Genomic DNA, 15,472 nt, shown 5'->3' with positions numbered 1-15,472 from the left:
AATAGCAAAACCAGCGATGAAACAACAAAGAGAAATCATAATTATTCATTCTACTGATTAAACAACTAAAACACAAAAAGAAAAATCAGGGTTGTTCAATTGATTGAACATCAATCATTCAATCGATTGAACAACAAAAATGAAAGAAAAAAATGCAAAAGTGTTGTTCAAGTGATTGAATAGCAAAAATCATAAAACGCAAAAAGTGTTGTTCAATTGATTGAACAACAAAATTGTAAAAATGCAAAAGTGTTTTTCAATTGATTGAACAGAAATTGTTCAACCAATTGAACAAAAAAACACACAAAGTGTTGCTAAATTGATTGAACAACAATCGTTCAATCGATTGAACAGCAACTCACGCACAAAAATAAGCGTTGTTCAATTGTTTGAACAACAAAACTTATGCAGAAATAAGTATTGTTCAATTGATTGAACAATAATCGTTCAATCGATTGAACAACAACACAAACACAAAAATAAGTGTTGTTCAATTGATTGAACATCAATCGTTCAATCGATTGAACAACACTTACCAAACACCTAAAGACAAGAAAAATCCTCATATTTACATGGTGATGCCTAACTGAATTGCAATCAATCGGAAAAAAAGTATATACATTATTTACAGTTAAAGAAAGACACAATTTTACGAGAGAAAAGTTGTCGGGTCATCACTCCCTGCAGCTAAAATTTGCATGGTGGGGTCCTCACGTACCTGTTGGCAGAAAGACTCCTTGGTGAGTGGTTTGTGATAAAGATGCACCCGATGCCCATTCACCTTGAAAGAATGGCCAGACCCGTCAATGGTAGTCAAAGTGAGAGTACCATTGTTATGTACTTCTTGAATTTCATAAGGGCCAAGCCACCTTGTTTGTAACTTGCATGAAAAGTCTTGGAATTTGAAGTCGTGGAGGAGTGCCCAATATCCTTTTTGAAACGTCTTCTTTTTTATAAGACTGTTGTGCCACTTTGCCCTTTACTGCTGAATAATTGCAGTCTATTGCAGAGAAAGTAGTCGAGCCTCGTCCAATTTGTTTATTTGTTGAAGTCACTTGGTTTGGGCTTCTGTTAGATCCAGTCCCACTTCCTGAGCCGTTATTAGAGTATTTATTTCAAATTCAATAGGAAAAATTGGTTCTTTTCCAAACACAAGTTGGTATGGAGAATATCCAATAGTATTCCGCCAAGTTGTGTGATAGGCCCACAAGGCCTCTGGCAGTCTAGCAACCCAGTCTCACCGATGTGTTGAGACTGTCTTGGTCAGAATTGCTTCGATGACCTTATTGGTGCTTTCAACCTGCCCGTTCACCTGTAGGTGATATAGGGAAGTGATCGTGTGTGTAATGTGATGGTTTCTGAGAGTGGTTGTAATATTGTGTCTTACAAATTTCCCTACCCCATCTGTTATCACTTTTCACGGTAAACCATACTGCACAAATAGCCCAAAAAAAAGTTAATTACATCTTCTTCTGTAGCTCTTGGAAAATCTATTGTTTCAACCCATTTCTTCACATAATCTGTGGCAACCAGTATGTAGGCCTTTTGGTTCGATGGTAGATGGAATGGGACAACAAAGTCTAATTCCCATTGTTCGAAGGGTTCTATGACCAGTTGGGTCTGTAGCGGCATTTCGTCAGATTGGCCAGGCCGATCCATTCTTTGGTAGCTATCACAAGCCTGGGAATATTTCTTAGCATCTTTAAAAATAGTGGGCCAATAATAGCCCATTTGTAGTACCTTATGCCCTATCCTACGATTTGTGAAGTGTCCCCCATAGGGCTCATCATGGCAAGCCTTTAGGATGTCATAAATTTCATCCTCGCGAATGCATCTGCGTATACACATATCAGACCCTGTGTGAAAAAGATATCCGCCAATCCAAGAGAATCGGGTGTTGCGTTGGACAATCTGTTTCCTTTCCCTTGCTGTCAAATGCATGGGTAGCTTCCCCACTGCTAGATAGTTTGCTACATCTGCATACCATGGTGTCTTGACTGCTACGGCAAAAAAATTCTCATCTAGAAATTGGTCGTCCACTACCAGTGGATCATTTATCTTTGGGACTCAAGACAGAAAATTAGCGACTCGGTTTTCCTTCCCTAGACAATCTTTGGTAGTGATGTCAAAATCCTACAAAAGCAATAGCCAACAAGTCACTCAACCATTCGTGATAGGTTTGTTAGCTAAATACCTAATGGTGGAGTGATCAGTATACAAAAAAACTTGGTAGCCATTTATATAATGTCTAAATTTGTTTATGGCATAAATGACAGCTAAGAATTATTTTTCTATTACTATTTAATATATAGCATAAGATTTTTTGTCCTCCTCCTAGCTGAGGACAGTGCCTATTGCTGCATCTGATGCATCTGTGGATATGTGAAAAGGTAGCTCCTAGTTTGGTCCACATAATATTGGTGTTGTCGAGACTAGTTTCTTTAAACCTGTAAAAGATGTGTCACATTTGTCAGACCATTTAAAATCAACATTTCCAGTTAAAGCATATAAAGGCACAACAATTTGTGAAAAGTTTTCGATAAACATGGGATAATAGCTTGCATATCAAAGGAAGCTACATACCTCCATCTAAGTACAGGGTGTAGGCAGTGAAAGAATTACCTGTATTTTTGTTGGATCTACCTGTATCCCTACTGTAGAAATATAATGTCCCAAGATTACGCCTTCGATCATCATCATGTGACACTTGACATTGCTTAAACACAACCTGGTATCAATTCATTGTTCTAAAACCTTTTTCTAATTTTTGTAGCTCTTGATCAAAGTCATCCCCATACGAAGTAAATTCATCCATGTAAACTTCAAGTTCTTCATTTATCAGGTCAGCAAAAATGCTGAGTATAGCTATTTGAAATGTAGTTGGGGCATTGTATAAGCCAAATGGTAACTCTGTAAGTGAATGTACCCTAGGGACAGGTGAAGGTTGTTTTGTCTTGGTCTTTAGGGGCGATTTGAATCTGAATGTAGCCACTGAAGCCATCTAGAAAGGAAAAGAACTGCTTCCCTACCAAAGTATCAAGGACTTGATCAATAAATGGAAGAGGGAAGTGATCTTTTTGTGTTTCCTTGTTCAATTCCTGATAGTGCACACAGACACGCCACTTCCCGTTTCTCTTGGGGACAACCACCAACGGAGAGACCCATTTTCTATCTGAAATAGGATAAATGAAATTCACATCCAGTAACTTCTATAAAAAGTAATTATTCTTTTACAATGTCCATGAGATGCGGATTCAATCTCCGCTGAGGCTATTGGATAGGATGAGCATCCTTTTCGGTGTAGATATGATGTGTACACAATTGTGGGTCTATACCCTTCATGTCAGGATAATCCTAGGCAAAAGCCCCTTTATATTTTTGCAGGACTTGAATGAGCTTTTGTTGTTGATCACTGTCCAGGCTATCATTAATGTTTAAAACTTTGCCTGGTTCAATTTCAACAGGCTTGTTGTTATGAACAACAGTCGTTTGGATATGTTGATCATTAGTATCCTTCAAAGGATCTTCCAAGGCTTCATTATCAAGAATTTCTTTTAACATTTGACATTTTACATTGCTCACATTAGCTGGCTAGTTGATAAAGTTGTTGATAACATCATCTTCAGTCTGATCCTTGAATTCAAGTGCCTCTGCTACTATGAGTGGTGAACAGATGATTTCTTCTAGGTATGCGAGTGGTTTTTTACATATTTTTACAATGCGCAAACTTGGTTTGGTAGGAGGATATAAAACAAGATTTTTTACAGCATCCCCCTTAGGAATGGTCATGCTACCTTCTCAAGAACCTATATAAGCATCAGTTGTTGCCAGCCAAGGTCAGCCCAGAATCAGAGGGTGCCCATCCAATCGACTCTTTGGGTTTATAACAAGAAAATCTACTGGATACTCCCATGAATCAATAGAAATAATAATATCCTATAAATTTCCCTTTGGCCTTACCATCGAATGATCAACAAGTTCTAGCAGGGTGGTGGTTGGTTCCAGAGCTGTAATACCAAGTGTCTGACAGGTTTTTGTTGTTAAGATGTTAATGGATGCACCCAGATAAACTAGTGTATTGGGTCTTATGTTAGATCCAGTCCCATATATTTGAGCTGTAACTATGGGATTCCCAGGATCTTCATACTTTACCAGAGTTCGCCCCCCCCCACAAAGAGTAAATCAGATAAGGTCCCTACAACATGAATGGTGGGTGAAGTTTTTGCTTTCCTCACTGGCTTCTTTACACATAGCTCTTTAATTAATTTAGCATAAATGAGAATATCTTGGATGGACTGGAGGAGAGGAATTTTAATACAAAGATATTTTAGTTACCCTACAAGATCAAAATATTGATAAACAATTGGCTTAGGTATCGTTAACATTTCGTGGAACATGGGAGAAGTGACTATGCGTTTCTTAGGATCTTTATGCTGATTTGTCTCTTCTCCTTGTTTTATTTTTGTATCAATTACAATTGGTGGTATATGTACAGGTGGGGTTTTGATCTCAATTGATGGTTGGTCCATGTTTTCCTCAGGGGTGATGATATGTCCCGACCTCAATCTAAGTTCATTATATTCTTTTTGTTCAATATCATAGTCTGATCTTTTGATAATTTTCACCAACTGAACCAGTTTGTTATTGGGATTCGGATTCGGGTGAGCTAGCAATTGAGGGCACATAAGAGGCTGATGATTTTGTTGTAATGGATATGGAGCTTGTTGATCCCCTATTTTTTCCCTATTACTATTAGTTCAATCCCCATTTTGACCTCTTTTTGGCACTATGGAGCCTACCTTTTGCTAAGTTTACTATCTTAATCTAGTCCCAATCCCCATTCGAGGTAAAACTTCTTTTGATTGCATTTAGCTATTTGTTGGTAGATTTAAGTGGATATAAGTAACATATTCTTGAACTAACTCATTCTTGTAATCGAGTGTAGACTTCTCAGCAAAATGTGCAGGGCTATACTAGAAGAAGCAGCTGAGGAACCATGACTCTCTATTTCAGTACTTAAAGTCCACATGCAAATTGGTACTCAAACAACACAATGGGAAAGGAATCACACGTTGTTGGATGGGGAGATCGAGTCAACCATGAGAAGAACACATCTGATCTCAAAATATTAACTCTCCTTCCTTTAGATACAACAGACACTAAGTTTGGATTTGGTTACGAGGTTGTTCATCAATTCGAGCCAGCAATTCAAACCAACTTGTTTTGAAGGAATAATACTGTTCAACTGTTATGAATTGCTACTTTTAAGTTTTAATTCTAACTGCAATCAAATGCCTATAAAAGGCGGGGATGTAATATGTTAGGCAACATCCTAAACCTTTGAAATATTTTGTTGTGTAACCATGACTTAAGTTCTAATAGAAGCTTGTTATAATGCTCTTGCTCTGAATTCCAGTGGAATTTGTTGAATGGGAAGCTAATGCTCATGTTTTAATTGTGATTGCAACCATTTCATTACTGTAATTTTAAAATCCCCCAGGTGTGGCTGGGCCCACCCATCTCGGTTAGCTCTATATTTTTCATTAATAGTGTCACTGTGAAATTAGTGGAGTTAGTTTCCTTTTCCATTATCAGTCAGTTTAATTGCATTGTTTTGTTTGATTTATTAGTGCATACATGTGTGTGAATGATTTTGAGGTTCTTGTTATTGATATAGTGGCAATTAGATTTTGGTGTGAACTTAGTGTGCCTTCCAAACCAGAGCTATACCATTACCTTGACTTACTCTCATCTTAAACACATCATATGATCGTTTGTTGAGTAGATGGAATCATACCTGTGGACAACGTCGGCATAAGTCTTTAAACTCTTTAACACAATCTTAATTGATTAAAGACAGGCTTGGTTTATTCTCCAAACCTACCTTGTTTCTCTAGGAAGACCGACTCAAATCAATTCCTTGACTGAATTGTAGCAAGGAGTAGGCAACCCAAAATAGGCGAATGTTGCATTAATTGTTCAAGATGTTATGAATTGAATTAATGACCAAGGTACGAAGTTACATTATTTACACAGATGATTGATTGGAATTTGTTTCATTTCAGTTCATTCAGCAAACTATTAGGTCAATATGTTGTGGGTTGGTAACAAAACATTGCAGGAATGATTTGTGTGGGATTAGCTACTGAAGACCAAGTCTTTAGTTTACCTCCCTTGTTCATGCAATTTCCAATTTCATTAGCCGAATGAAACGAGTGCTCTGCCTTGTTTTTGTGGAACAATTAGTCTCAGTGAATGATTGATCTTTTCTTGGTTCATAAGGTTCCGGTTATCCACTGTGTAGTTAAATCATTGCTTAAATTTGCAGCAGCATATTGGTTGTGACTAAGGATATTCATAAGTCAGGATTGGTGTGATCCCAGAAAATACTTAAGTATAGTTCCTTGAATTTGTATGATTACATAGCTAGGATTAGCGTTAAGATTTCATCCATTAGTCAAATCTTGTAAGTAGTTGATTTGAAGTTGGGACAATAAGTAAGTAAGTGATAAAGTGAGACAGAGTAAATCCTCCAAATTAGTACTTAACTCCTGAGTTTTTCTAAGGGAACATTAAGTACAGAATGATTGTTGGTCAAAGCATTGCTAGCATAAACTACTCATTTGCTTATAATTTGGATGGTTATAAATTGCTTCGGGAATGAACTGTTATTTGCAATCAAGAGCTTAATCAGTTGGGTAGTCACTAGTACAGATTGTTTGATTATTTCAAGTAAAAACAACCATTATCATTGGATGCTTGTTGAGGAGTGATTGATTGATTTTCACATAGGGAGATTGGTACCAACATTCAGAGATTTGATTGATGCTATTTGGTATGGATACAAGTTTGCTTTCTAGAGATAACTAGTTTAGTATAGATTTTAATATTGAAATTTGTAAAGGTTTTAGATTGAATTTGATTATTGGGCTTGCTCTTGACAAATTAGATGATTTGATTTACAAATAGTTATCATTCCATAAATTGTAAAGAAAGGAAATCATCAAACTCTGACCTGACCCTGAACAAAGAGAGCGCAAGGCAATTCATGCTTACAAACCCTGGGTTGACAATTAATATTAAGGGATTCAATCTGATCATTTAAATCTCTCAACATTTTGGCATCATTGGCAGCGAGATTGTCATTTCTTATTTAGGTAACCATTATTATCAAAGTTTCAAGATCTTGCAGGACTATCAGAGGGCAGAGACAGTACGGTAAGACATGAGTGAAGAGCCACGGATCCACTTTTGTTGGGGTTGCTCCAAAGTCTAACCGATCATTGTTTGTTCTTGATTTATATTTTCCTTTATCTTTATGCTTAGAAGTATAGGTAGACCTAGGGACAGTAAAGGTAGATTTATTTCAAATTCTAAATTTCCTACAACTTTTGGATTAGTCAATATACCTGTTTTAACCGCTGCTAATTGATATGCAGGTCTAAGACAAGAAGGAGGAAGTGTTGATGCCAACGTGGTTTCGGATCAGGAATTATTTGATCGAGAAGGAAGGATCATTCAACAGGTTGTCTTTGACAACCCTGTAGAAGAACCAGTAGAACAACTAGACCCCTGGGATGAGAAGTCCACCAACATCTACCATGTTCCAACACCCCCGGTCCACACCATAATTAGCAAACCCCAGCGGGTACCTATCACAAATATGGAACATGCAGATGGTGAGGACAGAAACCATGACAAATGCCATGAAGAAGGGGAAGGCCCTAGACGGAATGTTAACCTGTTTGGAGGAAACCAAGAAGAAGAAGAAGTCACTTTCGGGTTCCCTATCCTGGATGTGACTCGCGACATCAACATTAAGAACATTCTGATGGCATCTCTACCACTATTCTATGGCAAATCATCCAAAGATCCCGATGCTTTTCTCTTTGAATTCAATATTTTATGCCATAGTTATAATTACTATGAAGATTCACATAAAATCAAATTGTTTCCCACCAAATTAAAAGACGCAGCCCTTACGTGTTTCATGAGTCTAGGGCAGCATACCATATACACATGGGACAACATGAGGTCAACTTTTCTTAAAAAACATCAAGATTTCTATAAGAGTAGGGACATCAGTGATATCCTTAGGATGAAGCAAACTGAAGATGAAAACCTAGAAGAGTATCTTAAGAGATTCATGTACAACTTTGATAAATCCTGTGGAAGAACCCTAGACCAAAAAATCATCAGAATTGTGTTCCTAAAAGGGCTAAGAGACGATTGCATAGAAACATTGAACTTGCTTAGTGGTGGGGACATTTACAAGAAATCCTTTGCTGAAATCATTGACCTTTATCGCACCTACTCTAGAAGCCAAGCTAAAGTAGCTAAAAAGCTTCGTGAACTTCAAGACAATTCTCGAGACTATGTGCAAAAGAAGACTGCAGCTAATGTTGTCACGAGAGTTGAACTGGGGAACCTATTAGAGAATTTCAAAACTGACATCTTAAACACAATCAGCAACCATATTGACACCATGAAATTCAATCAAAAGCATGAGGCTAAAAAGGCAGCCATGATGATCTTTTGTCCCAACTGTAGGTGTAAACATGCAGAGAGGGAATGTCCTTTGAATTCCATAGAAGTTTGTACGATTTGCACTCTAGAGCACCCAACCGAGAAGTTCCCATCACTTCCTAGTCTACAATCCATTTACAAAGGTAATACCAAAACCCTTGACCAAGCTCAAACAGCCAAAAGACCCACTTGGAAAGGTTAGAGTCAGAGTTCGTTCCCAGACTCAAATTTTCAAGGATATAGCTAAACCCAGCCTTGGACCTTTCCTGCATCCTACCTCCCTTGGGTTGCTCAACAACCACAAGGTGCTGCTTAGAACCAGAATTGGAGAACAAGTCCTTATGTTACCAACTATCAACCCCAATTCTACATGCCTTATCCAAATATGTCGAGCACTTCATATAATCCATCCATGCAAACTTATCAGCAGGCATATAACCCTAACATGTATCAACAACCTACACAGCTGCCACCTCCTCTGCATCAATTATTACCAGCACCTGCCAACCCAACACCTCCTAGACATCAATTATTACCTGCACCTACTAACACACCCCCCTACAAGCACTAGCTAATATAAACCCACCACGACCTACACTGCTGCCTGCACAACCCGTACCCAACCCAAATCACAATAGTACACCTCAACCTGTGAAAAACATAGATATCCAGCCCTTTCCTACATACATGATCATGACCATTCTTATGAACAAAATCTAGTTGTGATCAGGAAAAATAGTGAAGAAAGGGAAATTGATTGTGGTTATTCAAGAAGAGGTGCCCTTCCCGTCATCCGAAAAACATTCACAAAATGAAAACCAACAAACAACAGAAAAAGAGTTAACTGAACCACCATACCCAGAGAGACTAATAGTAAAGAAACAAGAGGTCCCGCTTGAATATGACCTGGAAAATGAGCTTAGGAACGTCTGTATTAAAATACCACTTTTACAAGCAATCTGAGACATCCCTATATACACTAAAATTGTCAAGGATCTCTGCATCAAGAAACCGGGGAGAAAAGGGCATAAAAACCAGAATGTCAAAATTATGAGTCAAATGTCCACGATGATTTCAGACATGCCTGCCAAATACAGTGACCCTAGAAACCCCATTGTCACTATCGAAATAAATGGAGTACTTCTGCCAAATACTCTTGTAGATTTAGGGGCTACAATAAATGCAATGACTTATGAAACAATGACATCACTACAGTTGCCTGGGCTAAAAACCACCCCTATCATTTTAGAGATGGTAAATAAATCAATTGCCAAACCAATAGGATCCTTGGAAGATATGGTAGTCACTATTTCCTCCTGGCAATATCTTATAGACTTTGTAGTCATTTCTCCAAAAAGCTCTAGACCTAGACACCTTGTGGTCATGTGAAGGCCATGGCTGGCAACTGCGAACGCCATCATTGGATGCAGAAATGGGGAATGACCATTTCATATGGATCTCACAATCAAACATTGTCCATCTTTCCACTTGCTCAAACAGTTGCCAAAGTACCAGTATGGCTCGAAAATCCTTATGGAGACGAAGACTGCATGTTTCCATTATTAACATTAGAACAATCTAGAGGTCTCCAGGAACACTCTGATGAGCATGTTTTGCAGTAGTTTCTAGCTGATAGTTCTTGCATCAATTATCCCATCTTGTTTAATGGTTATTAGCATGTGTTTAGTGATGAGTTTCAGGAAACTTGCCATCCAGCCGTCTTCGCCTCATTTGCAGCCATGGAAGGGAGCTAGGAGCTCACCCCAGAACCTATGGAAATATTTGAAGGAAAAATTCTACATATTAGAACAGGATTGACTATAGAACAAAACAACAATTGATGAGTATGGTTCGAGAACAAACCAGAGCATTCGCATGGGATTACTTGGATATGAGAGGTATACATCCAGACACTTGCATCCATCATATTTACACAAACAAAGAAATGAGACCTGTTCGGCAACGCAAAGGTGGATGAACCCAACATTGAAGGATATCGTTAAAGAAGAGCTTCAGAAACTTTTGGCCGCAAATTTCATTTACCCCATTTCCGATAGAAAGTGGGTATCACCCCTAGTAGTTGTAACAAAGAAGAATGGAAAATGATGGATCTGCATCGATTACAGAGAATTAAATAAAGCCACACTATGCGATTATTTTCCATTGCCTTTTATTGACCAAGTTCTCGACACGCTTGCAGGTAAGAAATATTTTTCTTTTCTAGATGGCTATAGCAGGTAAAATCAAATACAAATAGCAAAGGAAGACCAGGAAAATACCACCTTCACGTGCCCATGGGGTACTTGTGCATATAAAGTCCTTCCCTTTGGTCTTTGTAACGCTCCCCCCACCTTTCAAAGAGTTGTGCTTGCTATCTTTTTTGACCTAATCCATGACTGTGTGGAAGTCTATATGGATGACTTCACAGTCTATGGGGATGACTTTCCGCAAGCCTTGGAAAATCTAGAAAAGGTATTGATTCGTTGTCAAGAAGCCGATCTGGCCCTTAGTAGTGATAAATGTAGGATGATGCAAACTAAGGGGATTGTTTTAGGCCACCATGTATCCTTTGAAGGAATTCAGGTCGACCTGATAAAAATCGAGGTAATTTCGCGTATCCCTATTCCGAACTCACAAAAATAGGTAAGATGTTTTCTAGGGCATGCAGGATATTATCGACAATTCATTGAAAATTTCACTAGAATAGTAGCACGATTATTTAAATTGTTAACTAAAGATGTTGACTTTGTATGGAATGTTGACTGTCAACAGGCTTTTCAGGTACTGAAGGAAAGATTGTCCATAGCTCCAGTGCTAAGAGGACCAAATTGATCCATACCTTTTCACATTTGTACAGACGCTTTAGACACCGCACTGGGAGTGGTTTTGGGACAAAGGGAGGATAACTTTCCCTATGCCATTTATTTTGTTAGCAAAAATCTCTCTCCCGCTGAATTAAATTATATGGTCACTAAAAAAGAACTATTGGCAATTGTACATGCTATAGGAAAGTTTAGAGATTATATTATTGGTTACGAGATGTTTGTTTATATGGATCATTCTGCTGTTAGATTTCTAATGAATAAACAAATTACTAATGGTAGGATAACTAGATGGTTGTTGCTTCTACAAGAATTCAATATAACTATAATTGATAGGCCTAGAAGGGATAATTTGGTGGCTGATTTCTTATCTCGTTTGAATCTTACGCAGGGAAGCATGCCAACGCCAGTGCCCGACAAATTCCCAGATGAAGCTTTATTTTCCATTTCTACCATTACCTCTTGGTTCATTGATGTTGCCAATTATTTGGTATCAGGAAAGCTACCTCAAAACATGTCGGCTCGGGAAAGGCATAATATAGTACAACGCAGTGCTAATTACTCGTGGATTGAGGGAGATCTATTCTATACAGGGCCAGACTTGATTATGAGGCGATGTGTGCAGGAAGACAAAATGCATGACATACTAAGCACCAGTCATAATGAGCCTTGTGGCGGCCATTTTTCCGATAAGAGGACAACATATAAAGTTCTCCGCATCGAATACTATTGGCCTAGTCTCTTCAAGGACACTAAGAAGTTTGTTTTAAGTTGTGACGCTTGCCAAAGAATGGGGAGACTAGTGGCCTCTGATGAAATTCCCCTTCACCCGCAAATTGCTATTGAACCCTTTGAGAAGTGGGCATTGCAATTCGTAGGGCCCATCTCCTCAATGTCAAATAAGAAAAAATATATTTTAGTATGCACTGATTATGTCAAGAAGTGGGTGGAAGCTAAATCATTGTACACTGCCACAGAAAAGGCGGTAGTGGAGTTTTTGTTCGAGGACATTTTTACAAGATTTGGGGTCCCTCGTGAAACTGTCACTGACTAGGGCACCCAATTCACATCAAAGCTGGTCAAGGCACTTACAGAGAAATATCAAGTGAAGCACCACAAATCGACTCCTTACCAACCCCAAGCTAATGGGCAAGTAGAGTCCATGAACAAGGTGTTGGAATCCATCCTTACAAAGACAATTCAATTGCATCACAGAGATTGGGCAGAAAAGTTACCAGAGGCACTTTGGGCTTACCGAATCACTTGGAGGAATGTGACCGGGAATACTCCCTATGAGCTAGTTTATGGTAAAAAAGTACTTCTACCCATTGAATTTCAAGTAAAAACATTTAGAATAGCTACTCAATTAGGCATGAATTTGAACGAGCCTCAAGAGCACAGATTGATGCAATTAAACGAGCTAGATGAAATCCAACAAGATGCCTACCACCAAATTGCATTAGTACAGAACCAAAGAGCCTGATGGCATGATAAATTCATTAAGAAGAAAGTCTTTTGTCCAGGCAATTGGGCCTTATTATACGATAGTAAGTTTAAGCACTTCAAAGGTAAATTTTCTACCATATGGTTGGGACCATATGAAGTAATCGAAGTTTTTGATAATGGCTCAATTCGCATCTATACTATTGATAATGACAGGGCTTCTTTTGTGTTAAATGGTCATCAACTTAAATTTTATCATAAGCCACTCTCACGTGATCAGTTTTTGCAGGAAATTCAAAAGGATCCAGGATTGGAGCAGATTCATGCAAAGGACCAGCCCCTTGCTGGTTAAGTTAATTAATTTTTATCTATTTTACCTATAGATATATATATATAACTAACAGTGGGCTGTCATTTTTGTTATCCACAGGTGGTCCTCCCCACAGCTCATGTAGAATAAAGGAGGAATTCACCAGGAGAAAGTTTATCGCTTTAACCAAGCCTGGTGGAATACATATGGAAAAGGAACTTGTGGAGTCTTCTTTGGAAGCCTTCATACTCTCTAAATATGAAGCTCCTGAGCAATGGCTGATCCAGGCTCGTAAATGAAATGAACCAGTAGTAGTTTAGGGATTCCTTGAGTACAAAATTGTTCTTTTCTAGGCTCAAGGAAATGATTATGGAAAGGAAACCTGTGGAGTCCACTTTGGGCAATTCCGAATCTCTAAATAAGAATGCCTCAAGTACTAAATACTTTAGGCTCATTAAAATAATAAGGTAGTAGTAGTATAGGGATCCTATGGATTGTGAATTATTCTTTTCTGGGTCCAAAGGAATAACTACGGAAAAGAACCCCCCCTGGAGCTCTCTTTCTGGCCATTTCCAGCTCCCAAAAAAAGAAATGCCCTAGGTAGCCACCATTCCAAGCCTGGTTAAAAACCATGGATTGGTAAAGCAGTCTCCTTTACAGAAATAATGAGTAGCCTTGTCGATGACATGGAATCTGAAGAAGATAGCAGTCAATCTATCCCTTACTCGCTGACCAGCTTCAGTCGTTCTCATAAGGGTCCTAGAATCTGATTTTACATGACTCTATTCAAATAACTGTGTTTTATGATGGATCACCTCTGTTTCATACTGTGCTTGAAAGGTCCAGGTCCTATACTTTGTCTAGAGATACAACTCATATTGTATAAGAGGGCCCGAAACTTTGCTTAAATTGGGGTTCTATAATCCCTCAGCTAATGCCAAAACATACACACGAAGCCATTCTGTATTACTCTGTCTATGTTAATATGTTTGGAAGAAACAAGGTCGTCTTCATTGCAGTGGAGGAATTATCTAGACCACCATATCGCTCATAGTTAAGAACAGACTCCCAGAAATAGAACTCTATTTGCCAAGGGCTTAGCATGTTGATCTTTCAGAATCCAGGCGCCCAACACACAATTGCAAGAGGTGTTGCTTCAGCACGTGGATCGCACACTTGACATAATCATTCAAGTGGTTGAGGTATGCATTTGTATTTTACTTGAATTTTACTGATAGATAGTTAAGTGTTATTAATGAAGCATGCCTCGAGATCTATCCTACGATCATCATGACTGGATATCCTACGCCTCACTTGTCCAGTCTCGATCCATGGAAATTATCACTCAGCATGTTATACCTCTCCCATCACCTTTGATTATCCTTGTTATGACCACTCACTACTCATTCCGAGATGCCTTGCATCTCAGGATGGTAACATGCCACCTCATAGCAAGGGTTCTCACACGTTCCATTCCCAGATCGCACCCTGCACTTAAGTGCCCACCCTCCTAATCAGAGAAAGCAGAATGATCACCATCATGAAGCCAATCCACTAATCTGATCCATCATCACATCGGGCATCCAGCTGCAATTAAAAAGGTGGTCGATTGTAGACTTGAGCAGATAATTAACCAGAGATAGGCAGTGTAGGCGATTGCAGCTAATCCATAGGTGCCATGGGAGTGGATAGACATGAACCTACCTTCATTCAGTTCTCACATAGCCCAGAGTATGAAGGGTGTAAGGCGAGCTTGGAAGAGAAAGGTTGGATGCCTTTTCTCCAGAAATTCCAAGGATATAACGATCAGGTGGCGCTCACATTCGCTCAGAGCTTTGATGGTGAAAATGCCCAAGTTGGCAACCTCAGCTTCAGGATCACCGATGAGTCAGTGAGTAAGGCAATTGGACTACCAACTGACGGTGAGAAATTTTTCAAAGGTGGCCAATTAGAGGTACCAAATTGCACCATGTTCCTGAAACCAGCCTACAGGTCCATTAGTTGGACAAAGGGAGTGCTTTGTAGCTGTATTGAAGAGCAATGGTACCAACTCCTGATGATGCTAGAGTACTTTGTGACCTGTGAGGGGAGGTTCGCTGTTTTTTTTTCTCTATCATGTTCAGCTCATGGTCCATTTTACAGAAGGTAGACACCTCAATATCCCTTATTTCCTAAGGTTAATCTTGCATAAGATGGCAAAGGGAATTCAGTCTCATAGCAAAAAGCCTGAAACTACATTACATCATCACAGTTTGATCAAGATCTTATTGGTTGCTGAGCTGAAGAAATGGAAATGGTCATGGGAAGATTTCCTCATAGAGGCGTTTCCTGGACAAGAAACACAAACTAAAGGTAGACAGTGAGCAGTAGG

This window comes from Pinus tabuliformis, chromosome 8 (genome assembly GCF_031772625.1).
Source record: "Pinus tabuliformis cultivar Carrire ecotype Pingquan chromosome 8, CPIR1, whole genome shotgun sequence".
Lineage (NCBI taxonomy): Eukaryota > Viridiplantae > Streptophyta > Pinopsida > Pinales > Pinaceae > Pinus > Pinus tabuliformis.
Note: the sequence above shows the minus strand (reverse complement) of the source record.